The sequence below is a fragment of the Narcine bancroftii genome, chromosome 7 (genome assembly GCF_036971445.1).
Source record: "Narcine bancroftii isolate sNarBan1 chromosome 7, sNarBan1.hap1, whole genome shotgun sequence".
In the NCBI taxonomy this organism is placed as follows: Eukaryota; Metazoa; Chordata; class Chondrichthyes; order Torpediniformes; family Narcinidae; genus Narcine; species Narcine bancroftii.
The window spans coordinates 113,927,802-113,952,859 of NC_091475.1; positions in this window are offsets into that span (position 1 = coordinate 113,927,802).

The following is a 25,058-nucleotide window of genomic DNA, read 5'->3' on the forward strand; positions in this document are numbered from 1 at the left end:
CTGATTCCCCGCCTCTGTTTCCCCATATCTGATTCCCCGCCTCTGAATCCCCAACTCTGATTCCCTGCCTCTGATTCCCCAGCTCTGATTCCCCGCCTTTGATTCCCCCCGTCTGATTCCCAGCCTCTGAGTCCCCGTGTCTGATTTCCAGCCTCTGATTCCCCGCCTCTGATTCCCCATCTCTGATTCACAGCCTCTGATTCCCCACCTCTGATTCCCCATCTCTGATTCCGCACATCTGATTCCCTGCCTCTGATTCCCCGACTCTGAACCCCACCTCTGATTCCCCAGCTCTGATTCCCCGCCTCTGATTCCCCGTGTTTGATTCCCTGCCTCTGATTCCCCGCCTCTGATTCCCCATCTCTGATTCAACGCCTTTGATTCGCCACCTCTGATTCCCCATATCTGATTCCTCGCCTCTGTTTCCCCGCCTCTGATTCCCCTCCTCTGATTCCCCATATCTCATTCCCCGCCTCTGATTCCCCATCTCTGATTCCCGGACTCTGATTCCCCACCTCTGATTCCCGGCCTCTTATTCCCGGCATCTGATTCCGGCCTCTGATTCCCGGCCTCTGATTCCCTGCTTCTGATTCCCCATCTCTGATTCCGCAAATCTAATTCCCTGCCTCTGATTCCCCACCTCTGATTCCCCATATCTGATTCCCCGACCCTGTTTCCCCGCCTCTGATTCCCCGCCTCTGTTTCCCCATATCTAAGTCCCCGCCTCTGATTCCCCAACTTTGATTCCCCACCTCTGATTCCCCAGCTCTGATTCCCCGCCTCTGATTCCCCGCATCTGATTCCATGCATCTGATTCCCAGCCTCTGATTCCCAGCCTCTGATTCCCAACCTCTGATTCCCCACCTCTGATCCCCATATCTGATTCCCCGCCTCTGTTTCCCCGCCTCTGATTCCCCGCCTCTGTTTCCCCATATCTGATCCCCGCCTCTATTTGCCCGCCTCTGATTCCCCGCCTCTGTTTCCCCATATCTGATTCCCCGCCTCTGAATCCCCAACTCTGATTCCCTGCCTCTAATTTCGCAGCTCTGATTCCCCGCCTCTGATTCCCCGCGTCTGATTACCGGCCTCTGATTCCCCGCCTCTGATTCCCCATCTCTGATTCACAACCTCTGATTCCCCACCTCTGATACCCCATATCTGATTCCCCGCCTCTGTTTCCCCGCCTCTGATTCCCCACCTCTGAATCCCAATATCTGATTCCCCGCCTCTGATTCCCCACCTCTGATTCCCCGCCTCTGATTCGCCAGCTATGATTCCCCGCCTCTTATTCCCCGCGTCTGATTCCCTGCCTCTGATTCCCCGCCTCTGATTCCACATCTCTGATTCACCACCTCTGATTCCCCGCGTCTGATTCCCTGCCTCTGATTCCCCATCTCTGATTCCCCATCTCTGATTCCCCAATTCTGATTCCCCTCCTCTGATTCCCCGTGTTTGATTCCCTGCCTCTGATTCCCGGCCTCTGATTCCCCATCTCTGATTCACCGCCTTTGATTCGCCACCTCTGATTCGCCATATCTGATTCCCCGCCTCTGTTTCCCCGCCTCTGATTCCCCGCCTCTTATTCCCCATATCTCATTCCCCGCCTCTGAATCCCCATCTCTGATTCTCGGACTCTGATTCCCCACCTCTGATTTCCGGCCTCTTATTCCCGGCATCTGATTCCGGCCTCTGATTCCCGGCATCTGATTCCCTGCTTGTGATTCTGATTCCCTGCCTTTGATTCCCCATCTCTGATTCCGCACATCTGATTCCCTGCCTCTGATTCCCCATCTCTGATTCCCCATATCTGATTCCCCGCCTCTGTTTCCCCGCCTCTGATTCCCCGCCTCTGTTTCCCAATATCTAAGTCCCCGCCTCTGATTCCCCAGCTCAATTCCCCGCCTCTGATTCGCCGCATCTGATTCCCTGCATCTGATTCCAAGCCTCTGATTCCCCATCTCTGATTCACCGCCTTTGATTCGCCACCTCTGATTCGCCATATCTGATTCCCCGCATCTGTTTCCCCGCCTCTGATTCCCCGCCTCTATTTCCCCATATCTCATTCCCCGCCTCTGAATCCCCATCTCTGATTCCCGGACTCTGATTCCCCACCTCTGATTTCCGGCCTCTTATTCCCGGCATCTGATTCCGGCCTCTGATTCACGGCCTCTGATTCCCTGCTTCTGATTCTGATTCCCTGCCTTTGATTCCCCATCTCTGATTCCGCACATCTGATTCCCTGCCTCTGATTCCCCATCTCTGATTCCCCATATCTGATTCCCCGCCTCTGATTCCCCGCCTCTGTTTCCCAATATCTAAGTCCCCGCCTCTGATTCCCCAACTCTGATTCCCCACCTCTGATTCCCCACCTCTGATTCCCTGCCTCTGATTCCCCAGCTCTGATTCCCCGCCTTTGATTCCCCCGTCTGATTCCCAGCCTCTGAATCCCCGTGTCTGATTTCCTGCCTCTGATTCCCCACCTCTGATTCCCCATCTCTGATTCACAGCCTCTGATTCCCCACCTCTGATTCCACATATCTGATTCCCCACCTCTGTTTCCCCGCCTCTGATTCCCCGCCTCTGATTCTCCATATCTCATTCCCCGCATCTGAATCCCCATCTCTGATTCCCGGACTCTGATTCCCCACCTCTGATTCCCGGCCTCTTATTCCCAGCATCTGATTCCCGGCCTCTGATTCCCGGCCTCCGATTCCCCGCTTCTGATTCTGATTCCCTGCCTCTGATTCCCCATCTCTGATTCCGCACATCTGATTCCCTGCCTCTGATTCCCCACCTCTGATTCCCCATATCAGATTTCCCGCCTCTGTTTCCCCGCCTCTGATTCCCCGCCTGTTTCCCCATATCTAATTCCCAACCTCTGATGCCCCAACTCTGATTCCCTGCCTCTGATTCCCCGCGTTCTATTCCCTGCCTCTGATTCCCCGCCTGTGATTCCCCATCTCTGATTCACCACCTCTGATTCCCCACCTCTGATTCCCCATATCTAATTCCCCGCCTCTGTTTGCCCGCCTCTGATTCCCCGCCTCTGTTTCCCCATATCTGATTCCCCGCCTCTGAATCCCCAACTCTGATTCCCTGCCTCTGATTCCCCAGCTCTGATTCCCCGCCTTTGATTCCCCCCGTCTGATTCCCAGCCTCTGAGTCCCCGTGTCTGATTTCCAGCCTCTGATTCCCCGCCTCTGATTCCCCATCTCTGATTCACAGCCTCTGATTCCCCACCTCTGATTCCCCATCTCTGATTCCGCATATCTGATTCCCTGCCTCTGATTCCCCGACTCTGATCCCCACCTCTGATTCCCCAGCTCTGATTCCCCGCCTCTGATTCCCCAACTCTGATTCCCCGCCTCTGATTCCCCAGCTCTGATTCCCCGCCTCTGATTCCCCGTGTTTGATTCCCTGCCTCTAATTCCCCACCTCTGATTCCCCATCTCTGATTCAACGCCTTTGATTCGCCACCTCTGATTCCCCATATCTGATTCCTCGCCTCTGTTTCCCCGCCTCTGATTCCCCTCCTCTGATTCCCCATATCTCATTCCCCGCCTCTGATTCCCCATCTCTGAGTCCCGGACTCTGATTCCACACCTCTGTTTCCCGTCCTCTTATTCCCGGCATCTGATTCCGGCCTCTGATTCCCGGCCTCTGATTCCCTGCTTCTGATTCTCCATCTCTGATTCCGCAAATCTAATTCCCTGCCTCTGATTCCCCACCTCTGATTCCCCATATCTGATTCCCCGCCTCTGTTTCCCCGCCTCTGATTCCCCGCCTCTGTTTCCCCATATCTAAGTCCCCGCCTCTGATTCCCCAACTTTGATTCCCCACCTCTGATTCCCCAGCTCTGATTCCCCGCCTCTGATTCCCCGCATCTGATTCCATGCATCTGATTCCCAGCCTCTGATTCCCAGCCTCTGATTCCCAACCTCTGATTCCCCACCTCTGATCCCCATATCTGATTCCCCGCCTCTGTTTCCCCGCCTCTGATTCCCCGCCTCTGTTTCCCCATATCTGATCCCCGCCTCTATTTGCCCGCCTCTGATTCCCCGCCTCTGTTTCCCCATATCTGATTCCCCGCCTCTGAATCCCCAACTCTGATTCCCTGCCTCTAATTTCCCAGCTCTGATTCCCCGCCTCTGATTCCCCGCGTCTGATTACCGGCCTCTGATTCCCCGCCTCTGATTCCCAATATCTGATTCCCCGCCTCTGATTCCCCACCTCTGATTCCCCGCCTCTGATTCGCCCGCTATGATTCCCCGCCTCTTATTCCCCGCGTCTGATTCCCTGCCTCTGATTCCCCGCCTCTGATTCCACATCTCTGATTCACCACCTCTGATTCCCCGCATCTGATTCCCTGCCTCTGATTCACCATCTCTGATTCCCCATCTCTGATTCCCCAATTCTGATTCCCCTCCTCTGATTCCCCGTGTTTGATTCCCTGCCTCTGATTCCCGGCCTCTGATTCCCCATCTCTGATTCACCGCCTTTGATTCGCCACCTCTGATTCGCCATATCTGATTCCCCGCCTCTGTTTCCCCGCCTCTGATTCCCCATATCTCATTCCCCATATCTCATTCCCCGCCTCTGAATCCCCATCTCTGATTCCTGGATTCTGATTCCCCACCTCTGATTTCCGGCCTCTTATTCCCGGCATCTGATTCCGGCCTCTGATTCCCGGCCTCTGATTCCCTGCTTCTCATTCTGATTCCCTGCCTTTGATTCCCCATCTCTGATTCCGCACATCTGATTCCCTGCCTCTGATTCCCCATCTCTGATTCCCCATATCTGATTCCCCGCCTCTGATTCCCCGCCTCTGTTTCCCAATATCTAAGTCCCCGCCTCTGATTCCCCAACTCTGATTCCCCACCTCTGATTCCCCACCTCTGATTTCCGGCCTCTTATTCCCGGCATCTGATTCCGGCCTCTGATTCCCGGCCTCTGATTCCCTGCTTCTGATTCTGATTCCCTGCCTTTGATTCCCCATCTCTGATTCCGCACATCTGATTCCCTGCATCTGATTCCAAGCCTCTGATTCCCTGCCTCTGATTCCCAACCTCTGATTCCCCACCTCTGATTCCCCATATCTGATTCCCAGCCTCTGTTTCCCCGCCTCTGATTCCCCGCCTCTGTTTCCCCATATCTGATTTCCGGCCTCTGATTCCCCGCCTCTGATTCCCCGCCTCTGATTCCCTGCCTCTGATTCCCCATCTCCGATTCCGCACATCTGATTCCCTGCCTCTGATTCCCCGCCTCTGATTCCCCGCCTCTGATTCCCTGCCTCTGATTCCCAACCTCTGATTCCCCACCTGATTCCCCGTGTTTGATTCCCCACCTCTGTTTCCCCGCCTCTGATTCCCCGCCTCTGATTCCCCAACTCTAATTCCCCGCCTCTGATTCCCCATATCTGATTCCCCGCCTCTGTTTCCCCGCCTCTGATTCCCCGCCCCTGTTTCCCCATATCTGATTCCCAGCCTCTGATTCCCCAACTTTGATTCCCAGCCTCTGATTCCCCAGTTCTAATCCCCGCCTCTGATTCCCCGTGTTTGATTCCCTGCCTCTGATTCCCCGCCTCTGATTCCCCATCTCTGATTCACCACCTTTGATTCGCCACCTCTGATTCCCCATATCTGATTCCCCACCTCTGTTTTCCCGCCTCTGATTCCCCGCCTCTGATTCTCCATATCTCATTCCCCGCCTCTGAATCCCCATCTCTGATTCCCGGACTCTGATTCCCCACCACTGATTCCCGGCCTCTTATTCCCAGCATCTGATTCCAGGCCTCTGATTCCAGGCCTCTGACTCCCCGCTTCTGATTCTGATTCCCTGCCTCTGATTCCCCATCTCTGATTCCGCACATCTGATTACCTGCCTCCGATTCCCCGCATCCGATTCCCCATATCTGATTCCCCGCCTCTGTTTCCCCGCCCCTGATTCCCCGCCTCTGTTTCCCCATATCTGATTCCCCGCCTCTGATTCCCAACTATGATTCCCCGCCTCTGATTCCCCAGCTCTGATTCCCTGCCTCTGATTCCCCGTGTTCTATTCCCTGCCTCTGATTCCCCGCCTGTGATTCCCCATCTCTGATAAACCACCTCTGATTCTCCACCACTGATTCCCCATATCTAAATCCCCGCCTCTGTTTGCCCGCCTCTGATTCCCCGCCTCTGTTTCCCCATATCTGATTCCCCGCCTCTGAATCCCCAACTCTGATTCCCTGCCTCTGATTCCCCAGCTTCATTCCCCGCCTTTGATTCCCCCGTCTGATTCCCAGCCTCTGAATCTACGTGTCTGATAACCTGCCTCTGATACCCCGCCTCTGATTCCCCATCTCAGATTCACCGCCTCTGATTCCCCACCTCTGATTCCCCATCTCTGATTCCGCACATCCGACTCCCTGCCTCTGATTCCCCGACTCTGATTCCCCACCTCTGATTCCCCAGCTCTGATTCCCCGCCTCTGATTCCCCGCCTCTGATTCCACAGCTCTGATTCCCCGCCTCTGATTCCCCGTGTTTGATCCCCTGCCTCTGATTCCCCGCATCTGATTCCCCATCTCTGATTCACCGCCTTTGATTCGACACCTCTGATTCCCGATATCTGATTCCTCGCCACTGTTTCCCCGCCTCTGATTCCCCGCCTCTGATTCCCCATATCTCATTCCCCGCCTCTGATTCGCCAGCTATGATTCCCCGCCTCTGATTCCCCGCGTCTGATTCCCTGCCTCTGATTCCCCGCCTCTGGTTCCACATCTCTGATTCACCACCTCTGATTCCACGCGTCTGATTCCCCGCCTCTGATTCCCCATCTCTGATTCCCCATCTCTGACTCCCCAATTCTGATTCCCCGCCTCTGATTCCCCAGCTCTGATTCCTCGCCTCTGATTCCCTTCTTCTGATTCCCAACCTCTGATTCCCCACCTCTGATTTCCCATATTGATTCCCTGCGTCTGATTCCCCACCTCTGATTTCCCATATTGATTCCCTGCGTCTGATTCCCCGCCTCTGATTCCCCAACTCTGATTCCCCGCCTCTGATTCCCCAGCTCTGATTCCCCGCATCTGATTCCCCGTGTTTGATTCCCTGCCTCTGATTCCCGGCCTCTGATTCCCCATCTCTGATTCACCGCCTTTGATTCGCAACCTCTGATTCCCCATATCTGATTCCCCGCCTCTGTTTCCCCGCCTCTGATTCCCCGCCTCTGATTCCCCATATCTCATTCCCCGCCTCTAAATCCCCATCTCTGATTCCCGGACTCTGATTCCCCACCTCTGATTCCCGGCCTCTTATTCCCGGCATCTGATTCCGGCCTCTGATTCCCGGCCTCTGATTCCCTGCTTCTGATTCTGATTCCCTGCCTCTGATTCCCCATCTCTGATTCCGCATATCTGATTCCCTGCCTCTGATTCCCCACCTCTGATTCCCCATATCTGATTCCCCGCCTCTGTTTCCCCACCTTTGATTCCCCGCCTCTGTTTCCCAATATCTAAGTCCCCGCCTCTGATTCACCAACTCTGATTCCCCACCTCTGATTCCCCAGCTCTGATTCCCCGCCTCTGATTCCCCGCATCTGATTCCCTGCAACTGATTCCAAGCCTCTGATTCCCTGCCTCTGATTCCCAACCTCTGATTCCCAACCTCTGATTCCACACCTCTGATTCCCCATATCTGATTCCCCACCTCTGTTTCCCCGCCTCTGATTCCCCGCCTCTGATTCCCCATATCTCATTCCCCGCCTCTAATTCCGCATCTCTGATTCCCAACCTCTGATTCCCCACCTCTGATTCCCCATATCTGATTCCCCGCCTCTGTTTCCCCGCCTCTGATTCCCCGCCTCTGTTTCCCCATATCTGATCCCCGCCTCTATTTGCCCGCCTCTGATTCCCCGCCTCTGTTTCCCCATATCTTATTCCCCGCCTCTGAATCCCCAACTCTGATTCCCTGCCTCTAATTTCCCATTTCTGATTCCCCGCCTCTGATTCCCCGCGTCTGATTACCGGCCTCTGATTCCCCGCCTCTGATTCCCCATCTCTGATTCACAACCTCTGATTCCCCACCTCTGATTCCCCATATCTGATTCCCCGCCTCTGTTTCCCCGCCTCTGATTCCCCACCTCTGATTCCCAATATCTGATTCCCCGCCTCTGATTCCCCACCTCTGATTCCCCGCCTCTGATTCGCCAGCTATGATTCCCCGCCTCTGATTCCCCGCGTCTGATTCCCTGCCTCTGATTCCCCGCCTATGATTCCACATCTCTGATTCACCACCGCTGATTCCCCGCGTCTGATTCCCCGCCTCTGATTCCCCATCTCTGATTCCCCATCTCTGATTCCCCAATTCTGATTCCCCGCCTCTGATACCCCAGCTCTGATTCCCCGCCTCTGATTCCCCAGCTCTGATTCCCTGCCTCTGATTCCCGGCCTCTGATTCCCCATCTCTGATTCACCGCCTTTGATTCGCCACCTCTGATTCCCCAAATCTGATTCCCCGCCTCTGTTTCCCCGCCTCTGATTCCCCGCCTCTGATTCCCCATATCTCATTCCCCGCCTCTGAATCCCCATCTCTGATTCCCGGACTCTGATTCCCCACCTCTGATTCCCGGCCTCTTATTCCCGGCATCTGATTCCGGCCTCTGATTCCCGGCCTCTGATTCCCTGCTTCTGATTCTGATTCCCTGCCTCTGATTCCCCATCTCTGATTCCGCACATCTGATTCCCTGCCTCTGATTACCCCCCTCTGTTTCCCCGCCTCTGATTCCCCGCCTCTGTTTCCCAATATCTAAGTCCCCGCCTCTGATTCCCCAACTCTGATTCCCCACCTCTGATTCCCCAGCTCTGATTCCCCACCTCTGATTCCCCGCCTCTGATTCCCTGCATCTGATTCCAAGCCTCTGATTCCCTGCCTCTGATTCCCCGCCCTGATTCCCCATCTCTGTTTCACCGCCTTTGATTCGCCACCTCTGATTCCCCATATCTGATTCCCCGCCTCTGTTTCCCCGCCTCTGATTCCCTGCCTCTGATTCCCAACCTCTGATTCCACACCTCTGATTCCCCATATCTGATTCCCCGCCTCTGTTTCCCCGCCTCTGATTCCCTGCCCCTGTTTCCCCATATCTGATTCCCTGCCTCTGATTCCCCAACTCAGATTCCCCGCCTCTGATTCCCCAGCTCTGATTCCCCGCCTCTGATTTCCCGTGTTTGATTCCCTGCCTCTGATTCCCCGCCTCTGATTCCCCATGTCTGATTCACCGCCTTTGATTCGCCACCTCTGATTCCACATATCTCATTCCCCACCTCTGTTTCCCCGCCTCTGATTCCCCGCCTCTGATTCTCCATATCCCATTCCCCGCCTCTGAATCCCCATCTCTGATTCCCGGACTCTGATTCCCCACCTCTGATTCCCGGCCTCTCATTCCCAGCATCTGATTCCCGGCCTCTGATTCCCGGCCTCTGATTCCCCGCTTCTGATTCTGATTCCCTGCCTCTGATTCCCCATCTCTGATTCCGCACATCTGATTCCCTGCCTCTGATTCCCCACCTCTGATTCCCCATATCTGATTTCCCGCCTCTGTTTCCCCGCCTCTGATTCCCCGCCTCTGTTTCCCCATATCTAATTCCCAACCTCTGATGCCCCAACTCTGATTCCCTGCCTCTGATTCCCCGCGTTCTATTCCCTGCCTATGATTCCCCGCCTGTGATTCCCCATCTCTGATTCACCACCTCTGATTCCCCACCTCTGATTCCCCATATCTAATTCCCCGCCTCTGTTTGCCCGCCTCTGATTCCCCGCCTCTGTTTCCCCATATCTGATTCCCCGCATCTGAATCCCCAACTCTGATTCCCTGCCTCTGATTCCCCAGCTCTGATTCCCCGCCTTTGATTCCCCCCGTCTGATTCCCAGCCTCTGAATCCCCGTGTCTGATTTCCTGCCTCTGATTCCCCACCTCTGATTCCCCATCTCTGATTCACAGCCTCTGATTCCCCATCTCTGATTCCGCACATCTGATTCCCTGCCTCTGATTCCCCGCATCTGTTTCCCCATATCTAATTCCCAACCTCTGATGCCCCAACTCTGATTCCCTGCCTCTGATTCCCCGCGTTCTATTCCCTGCCTCTGATTCCCCGCCTGTGATTCCCCATCTCTGATTCACCACCTCTGATTCCCCACCTCTGATTCCCCATATCTAATTCCCCGCCTCTGTTTGCCCGCCTCTGATTCCCCGCCTCTGTTTCCCCATATCTGATTCCCCGCCTTTGATTCCCCCCGTCTGATTCCCAGCCTCTGAATCCCCGTGTCTGATTTCCTGCCTCTGATTCCCCACCTCTGATTCCCCATCTCTGATTCACAGCCTCTGATTCCCCACCTCTGATTCCCCATCTCTGATTCCGCACATCTGATTCCCTGCCTCTGATTCCCCGACTCTGATCCCCACCTCTGATTCCCAACCTCTGATTCCTAACCTCTGAATCCCCATATCTGATTCCCTGCCTCTGATTCCCCGCCTCTGATTCCCTGCCTCTGATTCCCCGCCTCTGATTCCCCAGCTCTGATTCCCCGCCTCTGAATCCCCAACTCTGGTTCCCTGCCTCTGATTCCCTGCCTCTGATTCCCTGCCTCTGATTCCCAACCTCTGATTCCCCACCTCTGAGTCCCCATATCTGTTTCCCCGCCTCTGATTCCCCGCCTCTGATTCCCAGGCTCTGATTCTCCGCCTCTGATTCCCCGCCTCTGGTTCCCCGCCTCTGATTCGCTGCCTCTGATTACCCATCTCTGATTCCGCACATCTGATTCCCTGCCTCTGATTCCCCGCCTCTGACTCCCCGCCTCTGATTCCCTGCCTCTGTTTCCCAACCTCTGATTCCCCACCTCTGATTCCCCATATCTGATTCCCCACCTCTGTTTCCCTGCCTCTGATTCCCCACCTCTGTTTCCCCATATCTGATATCCCGCCTCTGATTCCCCAACTCTGATACCCCGCCTCTGATTCCCCAGCTCTGATTCCCCACGTCTGATTCCCCGTGTTTGATTCCCTGCCTCTGATTCCCCGCCTCTGTTTCCCCATCTCTGATTCACTGCCTTTCATTCGCCACCTCTGATTCCCCATATCAAATTCCCCGCCTCTGTTTCCCCGCCTCTGATTCCCCGCCTCTGTTTCCCCATATCTGATTCCCCACCTCTGATACCCCATATCTGATTCCCCGCCTCTGTTTCCCCGCCTCTGATTCCCGGACTCTGATTCCCCACCTCTGATTCCCGGCCTCTTATTCCCGGCATCTGATTCAGGCCTCTGATTCCCGGCCTCTGATTCCCTGCTTCTGATTCTGACTCCCTGCCTCTGATTCCCCATCTCTGATTCCGCACATCTGATTCCCTGCCTCTGATTCCCCACCTCTGATTCCCCATATCTGACTCCCCGCCTCTGTTTCCCCGCCTCTGATTCCCCGCCTCTGTTTCCCAATATCTAAGTCCCCGCCTCTGATTCCCCAACTCTGATTCCCCACCTCTGTTTCCCCAGCTCTGATTCCCCGCCTCTGATTCCCCGCATCTGATTCCCTGCATCTGATTCCAAGCCTCTGATTCCCTGCCTCTGATTCCCAACCTCTGATTCCCCACCTATGATTCCCCATATCTGAATCCCCGCCTCTGTTTCCCCGCCTCTGATTCCCCACCTCTGTTTCCCCATATCTGATTCCCGGCCTCTGATTCCCCGCCTCTGAATCCCCGCCTCTGATTCCCTGCCTCTGATTCCCCATCTCCGATTCCGCACATCTGATTTCCTGCCTCTGATTCCCCGCCTCTGATTCCCCGCCTCTGATTCCCTGCCTCTGATTCCCAACCTCTGATTCCCCACCTCTGATTCCCCATATCTGATTCCCCACCTCTGTTTCCCCGCCTCTGATTCCCCTCCTCTGATTCCCCAACTCTAATTCCCCGCCTCTGATTCCCCAGCTCTGATTCCCCGTGTTTGATTCCCTGCCTCTGATTCCCTGCCCTGATTCCCCATCTCTGTTTCACCGCCTTTGATTCGCCACCTCTGATTCCCCATATCTGATTCCCCGCCTCTGTTTCCCCGCCTCTGATTCCCTGCCTCTGATTCCCATCCTCTGATTCCACACCTCTGATTCCCCATATCTGATTCCCCGCCTCTGTTTCCCCGCCTCTGATTCCCTGCCCCTGTTTCCCCATATCTGATTCCCTGCCTCTGATTCCCCAACTCTGATTCCCCGCCTCTGATTCCCCAGCTCTGATTCCCCGCCTCTGATTTCCAGTGTTTGATTCCCTGCCTCTGATTCCCCGCCTCTGATTCCCCATCTCTGATTCACCGCCTTTGATTCGCCACCTCTGATTCCACATATCTGATTCCCCACCTCTGTTTCCCCGCCTCTGATTCCCCGCCTCTGATTCTCCATATCTCATTCCCCGCCTCTGAATCCTCATCTCTGATTCCCGGACTCTGATTCCCCACCTCTGAATCCCGGCCTCTTATTCCCAGCATCTGATTCCCGGCCTCTGATTCCCGGCCTCTGATTCCCCGCTTCTGATTCTGATTCCCTGACTCTGATTCCCCATCTCTGATTCCGCACATCTGATTCCCTGCCTCTGATTCCCCACCTCTGATTCCCCATATCTGATATCCCGCCTCTGTTTCCCCGCCTCTGATTCCCCGCCTCTGTTTCCCCATATCTAATTCCCAACCTCTGATGCCCCAACTCTGATTCCCTGCCTCTGATTCCCCGCGTTCTATTCCCTGCCTCTGATTCCCCGCCTGTGATTCCCCATCTCTGATTCACCACCTCTGATTCCCCACCTCTGATTCCCCATATCTAATTCCCCGCCTCTGTTTGCCCGACTCTGATTCCCCGCCTCTGTTTCCCCATATCTGATTCCCCGCCTCTGAATCCCCAAGTCTGATTCCCTGCCTCTGATTCCCCAGCTCTGATTCCCCGCCTTTGATTCCCCCGTCTGATTCCCAGCCTCTGAAACCCCCCGTCTGATTCCCAGCCTCTGAATCCCCGTGTCTGATTTCCTGCCTCTGATTCCCCACCTCTGATTCCCCATCTCTGATTCACAGCCTCTGATTCCCCACCTCTGATTCCACATATCTGATTCCCCACCTCTGTTTCCCCGCCTCTGATTCCCCGCCTCTGATTCTCCATATCTCATTCCCCGCCTCTGAATCCCCATCTCTGATTCCCGGACTCTGATTCCCCACCTCTGATTCCCGGCCTCTTATTCCCGGCATCTGATTCCGGCCTCTGATTCCCGGCCTCTGATTCCCTGCTTCTGATTCTGATTCCCTGCCTCTGATTCCCCATCTCTGATTCCGCACATCTGATTCCCTGCCTCTGATTACCCCCCTCTGTTTCCCCGCCTCTGATTCCCCGCCTCTGTTTCCCAATATCTAAGTCCCCGCCTCTGATTCCCCAACTCTGATTCCCCACCTCTGATTCCCCAGCTCTGATTCCCCACCTCTGATTCCCCGCCTCTGATTCCCTGCATCTGATTCCAAGCCTCTGATTCCCTGCCTCTGATTCCCCGCCCTGATTCCCCATCTCTGTTTCACCGCCTTTGATTCGCCACCTCTGATTCCCCATATCTGATTCCCCGCCTCTGTTTCCCCGCCTCTGATTCCCTGCCTCTGATTCCCAACCTCTGATTCCACACCTCTGATTCCCCATATCTGATTCCCCGCCTCTGTTTCCCCGCCTCTGATTCCCTGCCCCTGTTTCCCCATATCTGATTCCCTGCCTCTGATTCCCCAACTCAGATTCCCCGCCTCTGATTCCCCAGCTCTGATTCCCCGCCTCTGATTTCCCGTGTTTGATTCCCTGCCTCTGATTCCCCGCCTCTGATTCCCCATGTCTGATTCACCGCCTTTGATTCGCCACCTCTGATTCCACATATCTCATTCCCCACCTCTGTTTCCCCGCCTCTGATTCCCCGCCTCTGATTCTCCATATCCCATTCCCCGCCTCTGAATCCCCATCTCTGATTCCCGGACTCTGATTCCCCACCTCTGATTCCCGGCCTCTCATTCCCAGCATCTGATTCCCGGCCTCTGATTCCCGGCCTCTGATTCCCCGCTTCTGATTCTGATTCCCTGCCTCTGATTCCCCATCTCTGATTCCGCACATCTGATTCCCTGCCTCTGATTCCCCACCTCTGATTCCCCATATCTGATTTCCCGCCTCTGTTTCCCCGCCTCTGATTCCCCGCCTCTGTTTCCCCATATCTAATTCCCAACCTCTGATGCCCCAACTCTGATTCCCTGCCTCTGATTCCCCGCGTTCTATTCCCTGCCTATGATTCCCCGCCTGTGATTCCCCATCTCTGATTCACCACCTCTGATTCCCCACCTCTGATTCCCCATATCTAATTCCCCGCCTCTGTTTGCCCGCCTCTGATTCCCCGCCTCTGTTTCCCCATATCTGATTCCCCGCATCTGAATCCCCAACTCTGATTCCCTGCCTCTGATTCCCCAGCTCTGATTCCCCGCCTTTGATTCCCCCCGTCTGATTCCCAGCCTCTGAATCCCCGTGTCTGATTTCCTGCCTCTGATTCCCCACCTCTGATTCCCCATCTCTGATTCACAGCCTCTGATTCCCCATCTCTGATTCCGCACATCTGATTCCCTGCCTCTGATTCCCCGCATCTGTTTCCCCATATCTAATTCCCAACCTCTGATGCCCCAACTCTGATTCCCTGCCTCTGATTCCCCGCGTTCTATTCCCTGCCTCTGATTCCCCGCCTGTGATTCCCCATCTCTGATTCACCACCTCTGATTCCCCACCTCTGATTCCCCATATCTAATTCCCCGCCTCTGTTTGCCCGCCTCTGATTCCCCGCCTCTGTTTCCCCATATCTGATTCCCCGCCTTTGATTCCCCCCGTCTGATTCCCAGCCTCTGAATCCCCGTGTCTGATTTCCTGCCTCTGATTCCCCACCTCTGATTCCCCATCTCTGATTCACAGCCTCTGATTCCCCACCTCTGATTCCCCATCTCTGATTCCGCACATCTGATTCCCTGCCTCTGATTCCCCGACTCTGATCCCCACCTCTGATTCCCAACCTCTGATTCCTAACCTCTGAATCCCCATATCTGATTCCCTGCCTCTGATTCCCCGCCTCTGATTCCCTGCCTCTGATTCCCCGCCTCTGATTCCCCAGCTCTGATTCCCCGCCTCTGAATCCCCAACTCTGGTTCCCTGCCTCTGATTCCCTGCCTCTGATTCCCTGCCTCTGATTCCCAACCTCTGATTCCCCACCTCTGAGTCCCCATATCTGTTTCCCCGCCTCTGATTCCCCGCCTCTGATTCCCAGGCTCTGATTCTCCGCCTCTGATTCCCCGCCTCTGGTTCCCCGCCTCTGATTCGCTGCCTCTGATTACCCATCTCTGATTCCGCACATCTGATTCCCTGCCTCTGATTCCCCGCCTCTGACTCCCCGCCTCTGATTCCCTGCCTCTGTTTCCCAACCTCTGATTCCCCACCTCTGATTCCCCATATCTGATTCCCCACCTCTGTTTCCCTGCCTCTGATTCCCCACCTCTGTTTCCCCATATCTGATATCCCGCCTCTGATTCCCCAACTCTGATACCCCGCCTCTGATTCCCCAGCTCTGATTCCCCACGTCTGATTCCCCGTGTTTGATTCCCTGCCTCTGATTCCCCGCCTCTGTTTCCCCATCTCTGATTCACTGCCTTTCATTCGCCACCTCTGATTCCCCATATCAAATTCCCCGCCTCTGTTTCCCCGCCTCTGATTCCCCGCCTCTGTTTCCCCATATCTGATTCCCCACCTCTGATACCCCATATCTGATTCCCCGCCTCTGTTTCCCCGCCTCTGATTCCCGGACTCTGATTCCCCACCTCTGATTCCCGGCCTCTTATTCCCGGCATCTGATTCAGGCCTCTGATTCCCGGCCTCTGATTCCCTGCTTCTGATTCTGACTCCCTGCCTCTGATTCCCCATCTCTGATTCCGCACATCTGATTCCCTGCCTCTGATTCCCCACCTCTGATTCCCCATATCTGACTCCCCGCCTCTGTTTCCCCGCCTCTGATTCCCCGCCTCTGTTTCCCAATATCTAAGTCCCCGCCTCTGATTCCCCAACTCTGATTCCCCACCTCTGTTTCCCCAGCTCTGATTCCCCGCCTCTGATTCCCCGCATCTGATTCCCTGCATCTGATTCCAAGCCTCTGATTCCCTGCCTCTGATTCCCAACCTCTGATTCCCCACCTATGATTCTCCATATCTGAATCCCCGCCTCTGTTTCCCCGCCTCTGATTCCCCACCTCTGTTTCCCCATATCTGATTCCCGGCCTCTGATTCCCCGCCTCTGAATCCCCGCCTCTGATTCCCTGCCTCTGATTCCCCATCTCCGATTCCGCACATCTGATTTCCTGCCTCTGATTCCCCGCCTCTGATTCCCCGCCTCTGATTCCCTGCCTCTGATTCCCAACCTCTGATTCCCCACCTCTGATTCCCCATATCTGATTCCCCACCTCTGTTTCCCCGCCTCTGATTCCCCTCCTCTGATTCCCCAACTCTAATTCCCCGCCTCTGATTCCCCAGCTCTGATTCCCCGTGTTTGATTCCCTGCCTCTGATTCCCTGCCCTGATTCCCCATCTCTGTTTCACCGCCTTTGATTCGCCACCTCTGATTCCCCATATCTGATTCCCCGCCTCTGTTTCCCCGCCTCTGATTCCCTGCCTCTGATTCCCAACCTCTGATTCCACACCTCTGATTCCCCATATCTGATTCCCCGCCTCTGTTTCCCCGCATCTGATTCCCTGCCCCTGTTTCCCCATATCTGATTCCCTGCCTCTGATTCCCCAACTCTGATTCCCCGCCTCTGATTCCCCAGCTCTGATTCCCCGCCTCTGATTTCCAGTGTTTGATTCCCTGCCTCTGATTCCCCGCCTCTGATTCCCCATCTCTGATTCACCGCCTTTGATTCGCCACCTCTGATTCCACATATCTGATTCCCCACCTCTGTTTCCCCGCCTCTGATTCCCCGCCTCTGATTCTCCATATCTCATTCCCCGCCTCTGAATCCTCATCTCTGATTCCCGGACTCTGATTCCCCACCTCTGAATCCCGGCCTCTTATTCCCAGCATCTGATTCCCGGCCTCTGATTCCCGGCCTCTGATTCCCCGCTTCTGATTCTGATTCCCTGACTCTGATTCCCCATCTCTGATTCCGCACATCTGATTCCCTGCCTCTGATTCCCCACCTCTGATTCCCCATATCTGATATCCCGCCTCTGTTTCCCCGCCTCTGATTCCCCGCCTCTGTTTCCCCATATCTAATTCCCAACCTCTGATGCCCCAACTCTGATTCCCTGCCTCTGATTCCCCGCGTTCTATTCCCTGCCTCTGATTCCCCGCCTGTGATTCCCCATCTCTGATTCACCACCTCTGATTCCCCACCTCTGATTCCCCATATCTAATTCCCCGCCTCTGTTTGCCCGACTCTGATTCCCCGCCTCTGTTTCCCCATATCTGATTCCCCGCCTCTGAATCCCCAAGTCTGATTCCCTGCCTCTGATTCCCCAGCTCTGATTCCCCGCCTTTGATTCCCCCGTCTGATTCCCAGCCTCTGAAACCCCCCGTCTGATTCCCAGCCTCTGAATCCCCGTGTCTGATTTCCTGCCTCTGATTCCCCACCTCTGATTCCCCATCTCTGATTCACAGCCTCTGATTCCCCACCTCTGATTCCACATATCTGATTCCCCACCTCTGTTTCCCCGCCTCTGATTCCCCGCCTCTGATTCTCCATATCTCATTCCCCGCCTCTGAATCCCCATCTCTGATTCCCGGACTCTGATTCCCCACCTCTGATTCCCGGCCTCTTATTCCCAGCATCTGATTCCCGGCCTCTGATTCCCGGCCTCTGATTCCCCGCTTCTGATTCTGATTCCCTGCCTCTGATTCCCCATCTCTGATTCCGCACATCTGATTCCCTGCCTCTGATTCCCCACCTCTGATTCCCCATATCTGATTTCCCGCCTCTGTTTCCCCGCCTCTGATTCCCCGCCTCTGTTTCCCCATATCTAATTCCCAACCTCTGATGCCCCAACTCTGATTCCCTGCCTCTGATTCCCCGCGTTCTATTCCCTGCCTCTGATTCCCCGCCTGTGATTCCCCATCTCTGATTCACCACCTCTGATTCCCCACCTCTGATTCCCCATATCTAATTCCCCGCCTCTGTTTGCCCGCCTCTGATTCCCCGCCTCTGTTTCCCCATATCTGATTCCCCGCCTCTGAATCCCCAACTCTGATTCCCTGCCTCTGATTCCCCAGCTCTGATTCCCCGCCTTTGATTCCCCCCGTCTGATTCCCAGCCTCTGAGTCCCCGTGTCTGATTTCCAGCCTCTGATTCCCCGCCTCTGATTCCCCATCTCTGATTCACAGCCTCTGATTCCCCACCTCTGATTCCCCATCTCTGATTCCGCACATCTGATTCCCTGCCTCTGATTCCCCGACTCTGAACCCCACCTCTGATTCCCCAGCTCTGATTCCCCGCCTCTGATTCCCCGTGTTTGATTCCCTGCCTCTGATTCCCCGCCTCTGATTCCCCATCTCTGATTCAACGCCTTTGATTCGCCACCTCTGATTCCCCATATCTGATTCCTCGCCTCTGTTTCCCCGCCTCTGATTCCCCTCCTCTGATTCCCCATATCTCATTCCCCGCCTCTGATTCCCCATCTCTGATTCCCGGACTCTGATTCCCCACCTCTGATTCCCGGCCTCTTATTCCCGGCATCTGATTCCGGCCTCTGATTCCCGGCCTCTGATTCCCTGCTTCTGATTCCCCATCTCTGATTCCGCAAATCTAATTCCCTGCCTCTGATTCCCCACCTCTGATTCCCCATATCTGATTCCCCGCCTCTGTTTCCCCGCCTCTGATTCCCCGCCTCTGTTTCCCCATATCTAAGTCCCTGCCTCTGATTCCCCAACTTTGATTCCCCACCTCTGATTCCCCAGCTCTGATTCCCCGCCTCTGATTCCCTGCATCTGATTCCATGCATCTGATTCCCAGCCTCTGATTCCCAGCCTCTGATTCCCAACCTCTGATTCCGCACCTCTGATCCCCATATCTGATTCCCCGCCTCTGTTTCCCCGCCTCTGATTCCCCGCCTCTGTTTCCCCATATCTGATCCCCGCCTCTATTTGCCCGCCTCTGATTCCCCGCCTCTGTTTCCCCATATCTGATTCCCCGCCTCTGAATCCCCAACTCTGATTCCCTGCCTCTAATTTCGCAGCTCTGATTCCCCGCCTCTGATTCCCCGCGTCTGAATACCGGCCTCTGATTCCCCGCCTCTGATTCCCCATCTCTGATTCACAACCTCTGATTCCCCACCTCTGATACCCCATATCTGATTCCCCGCCTCTGTTTCCCCGCCTCTGATTCCCCACCTCTGAATCCCAATATCTGATTCCCCGCCTCTGATTCCCCACCTCTGATTACCCGCCTCTGATTCGCCAGCTATGATTCCCCGCCTCTTATTCCCCGCGTCTGATTCCCTGCCTCTGATTCCCCGCCTCTGATTCCACATCTCTGATTCACCACCTCTGATTCCCCGCGTCTGATTCCCTGCCTCTGATTCCCCATCTCTGATTCCCCATCTCTGATTCCCCAATTCTGATTCCCCTCCTCTGATTCCCCGTGTTTGATTCCCTGCCTCTGATTCCCGGCCTCTGATTCCCCATCTCTGATTCACCGCCTTTGATTCGCCACCTCTGATTCGCCATATCTGATTCCCCGCCTCTGTTTCCCCGCCTCTGATTCCCCGCCTCTTATTCCCCATATCTCATTCCCCGCCTCTGAATCCCCATCTCTGATTCTCGGACTCTGATTCCCCACCTCTGATTTCCGGCCTCTTATTCCCGGCATCTGATTCCGGCCTCTGATTCCCGGCATTTGATTCCCTGCTTCTGATTCTGATTCCCTGCCTTTGATTCCCCATCTCTGATTCCGCACATCTGATTCCCTGCCTCTGATTCCCCATCTCTGATTCCCCATATCTGATTCCCCGCCTCTGTTTCCCCGCCTCTGATTCCCCGCCTCTGTTTCCCAATATCTAAGTCCCCGCCTCTGATTCCCCAGCTCAATTCCCCGCCTCTGATTCGCCGCATCTGATTCCCTGCATCTGATTCCAAGCCTCTGATTCCCCATCTCTGATTCACCGCCTTTGATTCGCCACCTCTGATTCGCCATATCTGATTCCCCGCATCTGTTTCCCCGCCTCTGATTCCCCGCCTCTATTTCCCCATATCTCATTCCCCGCCTCTGAATCCCCATCTCTGATTCCCGGACTCTGATTCCCCACCTCTGATTTCCGGCCTCTTATTCCCGGCATCTGATTCCGGCCTCTGATTCCCGGCCTCTGATTCCCTGCTTCTGATTCTGATTCCCTGCCTTTGATTCCTCATCTCTGATTCCGCACATCTGATTCCCTGCCTCTGATTCCCCATCTCTGATTCCCCATATCTGATTCCCCGCCTCTGATTCCCCGCCTCTGTTTCCCAATATCTAAGTCCCCGCCTCTGATTCCCCAACTCTGATTCCCCACCTCTGATTCCCCACCTCTGATTCCCTGCCTCTGATTCCCCAGCTCTGATTCCCCGCCTTTGATTCCCCCCGTCTGATTCCCAGCCTCTGAATCCCCGTGTCTGATTTCCTGCCTCTGATTCCCCACCTCTGATTCCCCATCTCTGATTCACAGCCTCTGATTCCCCACCTCTGATTCCACATATCTGATTCCCCACCTCTGTTTCCCCGCCTCTGATTCCCCGCCTCTGATTCTCCATATCTCATTCCCCGCCTCTGAATCCCCATCTCTGATTCCCGGACTCTGATTCCCCACCTCTGATTCCCGGCCTCTTATTCCCAGCATCTGATTCCCGGCCTCTGATTCCCGGCCTCCGATTCCCCGCTTCTGATTCTGATTCCCTGCCTCTGATTCCCCATCTCTGATTCCGCACATCTGATTCCCTGCCTCTGATTCCCCACCTCTGATTCCCCATATCAGATTTCCCGCCTCTGTTTCCCCGCCTCTGATTCCCCGCCTGTTTCCCCATATCTAATTCCCAACCTCTGATGCCCCAACTCTGATTCCCTGCCTCTGATTCCCCGCGTTCTATTCCCTGCCTCTGATTCCCCGCCTGTGATTCCCCATCTCTGATTCACCACCTCTGATTCCCCACCTCTGATTCCCCATATCTAATTCCCCGCCCCTGTTTGCCCGCCTCTGATTCCCCGCCTATGTTTCCCCATATCTGATTCCCTGCCTCTGAATCCCCAACTCTGATTCCCTGCCTCTGATTCCCCAGCTCTGATTCCCCGCCTTTGATTCCCCCCGTCTGATTCCCAGCCTCTGAGTCCCCGTGTCTGATTTCCAGCCTCTGATTCCCCGCCTCTGATTCCCCATCTCTGATTCACAGCCTCTGATTCCCCACCTCTGATTCCCCATCTCTGATTCCGCACATCTGATTCCCTGCCTCTGATTCCCCGACTCTGATCCCCACCTCTGATTCCCCAGCTCTGATTCCCCGCCTCTGATTCCCCAACTCTGATTCCCCGCCTCTGATTCCCCAGCTCTGATTCCCCGCCTCTGATTCCCCGTGTTTGATTCCCTGCCTCTGATTCCCCACCTCTGATTCCCCATCTCTGATTCAACGCCTTTGATTCGCCACCTCTGATTCCCCATATCTGATTCCCCGCCTCTGTTTCCCCGCCTCTGATTCCCCGCCTCTGTTTCCCCATATCTAAGTCCCCGCCTCTGATTCCCCAACTTTGATTCCCCACCTCTGATTCCCCAGCTCTGATTCCCCGCCTCTGATTCCCCGCATCTGATTCCATGCATCTGATTCCCAGCCTCTGATTCCCAGCCTCTGATTCCCAACCTCTGATTCCCCACCTCTGATCCCCATATCTGATTCCCCGCCTCTGTTTCCCCGCCTCTGATTCCCCGCCTCTGTTTCCCCATATCTGATCCCCGCCTCTATTTGCCCGCCTCTGATTCCCCGCCTCTGTTTCCCCATATCTGATTCCCCGCCTCTGAATCCCCAACTCTGATTCCCTGCCTCTAATTTCCCAGCTCTGATTCCCCGCCTCTGATTCCCCGCGTCTGATTACCGGCCTCTGATTCCCCGCCTCTGATTCCCCATCTCTGATTCACAACCTCTGATTCCCCACCTCTGATACCCCATATCTGATTCCCCGCCTCTGTTTCCCCGCCTCTGATTCCCCACCTCTGATTCCCAATATCTGATTCCCCGCCTCTGATTCCCCACCTCTGATTCCCCGCCTCTGATTCGCCCGCTATGATTCCCCGCCTCTTATTCCCCGCGTCTGATTCCCTGCCTCTGATTCCCCGCCTCTGATTCCACATCTCTGATTCACCACCTCTGATTCCCCGCATCTGATTCCCTGCCTCTTATTCCCCATCTCTGATTCCCCATCTCTGATTCCCCAATTCTGATTCCCCTCCTCTGATTCCCCGTGTTTGATTCCCTGCCTCTGATTCCCGGCCTCTGATTCCCCATCTCTGATTCACCGCCTTTGATTCGCCACCTCTGATTCGCCATATCTGATTCCCCGCCTCTGTTTCCCCGCCTCTGATTCCCCGCCTCTGATTCCCCATATCTCATTCCCCGCCTCTGAATCCCCATCTCTGATTCCTGGATTCTGATTCCCCACCTCTGATTTCCGACCTCTTATTCCCGGCATCTGATTCCGGCCTCTGATTCCCCGCCTTTGATTCCCCCCGTCTGATTCCCAGCCTCTGAATCCCCGTGTCTGATTTCCTGCCTCTGATTCCCCACCTCTGATTCCCCATCTCTGATTCACAGCCTCTGATTCCCCACCTCTGATTCCACATATCTGATTCCCCACCTCTGTTTCCCCACCTCTGATTCCCCGCCTCTGATTCTCCATATCTCATTCCCCGCCTCTGAATCCCCATCTCTGATTCCCGGACTCTGATTCCCCACCTCTGATTCCCGGCCTCTTATTCCCAGCATCTGATTCCCGGCCTCTGATTCCCGGCCTCCGATTCCCCGCTTCTGATTCTGATTCCCTGCCTCTGATTCCCCATCTCTGATTCCGCACATCTGATTCCCTGCCTCTGATTCCCCACCTCTGATTCCCCATATCAGATTTCCCGCGTCTGATTCCCTGCCTCTGATTCCCCGCGTTCTATTCCCTGCCTCTGATTCCCCGCCTGTGATTCCCCATCTCTGATTCACCACCTCTGATTCCCCACCTCTGATTCCCCATATCTAATTCCCCGCCTCTGTTTGCCCGCCTCTGATTCCCCGCCTCTGTTTCCCCATATCTGATTCCCCGCCTCTGAATCCCCAACTCTGATTCCCTGCCTCTGATTCCCCAGCTCTGATTCCCCGCCTTTGATTCCCCCCGTCTGATTCCCAGCCTCTGAGTCCCCGTGTCTGATTTCCAGCCTCTGATTCCCCGCCTCTGATTCCCCATCTCTGATTCACAGCCTCTGATTCCCCACCTCTGATTCCCCATCTCTGATTCCGCACATCTGATTCCCTGCCTCTGATTCCCCGACTCTGATCCCCACCTCTGATTCCCCAGCTCTGATTCCCCGCCTCTGATTCCCCAACTCTGATTCCCCGCCTCTGATTCCCCAGCTCTGATTCCCCGCCTCTGATTCCCCGTGTTTGATTCCCTGCCTCTGATTCCCCACCTCTGATTCCCCATCTCTGATTCAACGCCTTTGATTCGCCACCTCTGATTCCCCATATCTGATTCCTCGCCTCTGTTTCCCCGCCTCTGATTCCCCTCCTCTGATTCCCCATATCTCATTCCCCGCCTCTGATTCCCCATCTCTGAGTCCCGGACTCTGATTCCACACCTCTGTTTCCCGTCCTCTTATTCCCGGCATCTGATTCCGGCCTCTGATTCCCGGCCTCTGATTCCCTGCTTCTGATTCTCCATCTCTGATTCCGCAAATCTAATTCCCTGCCTCTGATTCCCCACCTCTGATTCCCCATATCTGATTCCCCGCCTCTGTTTCCCCGCCTCTGATTCCCCGCCTCTGTTTCCCCATATCTAAGTCCCCGCCTCTGATTCCCCAACTTTGATTCCCCACCTCTGATTCCCCAGCTCTGATTCCCCGCCTCTGATTCCCCGCATCTGATTCCATGCATCTGATTCCCAGCCTCTGATTCCCAGCCTCTGATTCCCAACCTCTGATTCCCCACCTCTGATCCCCATATCTGATTCCCCGCCTCTGTTTCCCCGCCTCTGATTCCCCGCCTCTGTTTCCCCATATCTGATCCCCGCCTCTATTTGCCCGCCTCTGATTCCCCGCCTCTGTTTCCCCATATCTGATTCCCCGCCTCTGAATCCCCAACTCTGATTCCCTGCCTCTAATTTCCCAGCTCTGATTCCCCGCCTCTGATTCCCCGCGTCTGATTACCGGCCTCTGATTCCCCGCCTCTGATTCCCCATCTCTGATTCACAACCTCTGATTCCCCAGCTCTGATACCCCATATCTGATTCCCCGCCTCTGTTTCCCCGCCTCTGATTCCCCACCTCTGATTCCCAATATCTGATTCCCCGCCTCTGATTCCCCACCTCTGATTCCCCGCCTCTGATTCGCCCGCTATGATTCCCCGCCTCTTATTCCCCGCGTCTGATTCCCTGCCTCTGATTCCCCGCCTCTGATTCCACATCTCTGATTCACCACCTCTGATTCCCCGCATCTGATTCCCTGCCTCTGATTCCCCACCTCTGATTCCCCATCTCTGATTCCCCAATTCTGATTCCCCTCCTCTGATTCCCCGTGTTTGATTCCCTGCCTCTGATTCCCGGCCTCTGATTCCCCATCTCTGATTCACCGCCTTTGATTCGCCACCTCTGATTCGCCATATCTGATTCCCCGCCTCTGTTTCCCCGCCTCTGATTCCCCGCCTCTGATTCCCCATATCTCATTCCCCGCCTCTGAATCCCCATCTCTGATTCCTGGATTCTGATTCCCCACCTCTGATTTCCGGCCTCTTATTCCCGGCATCTG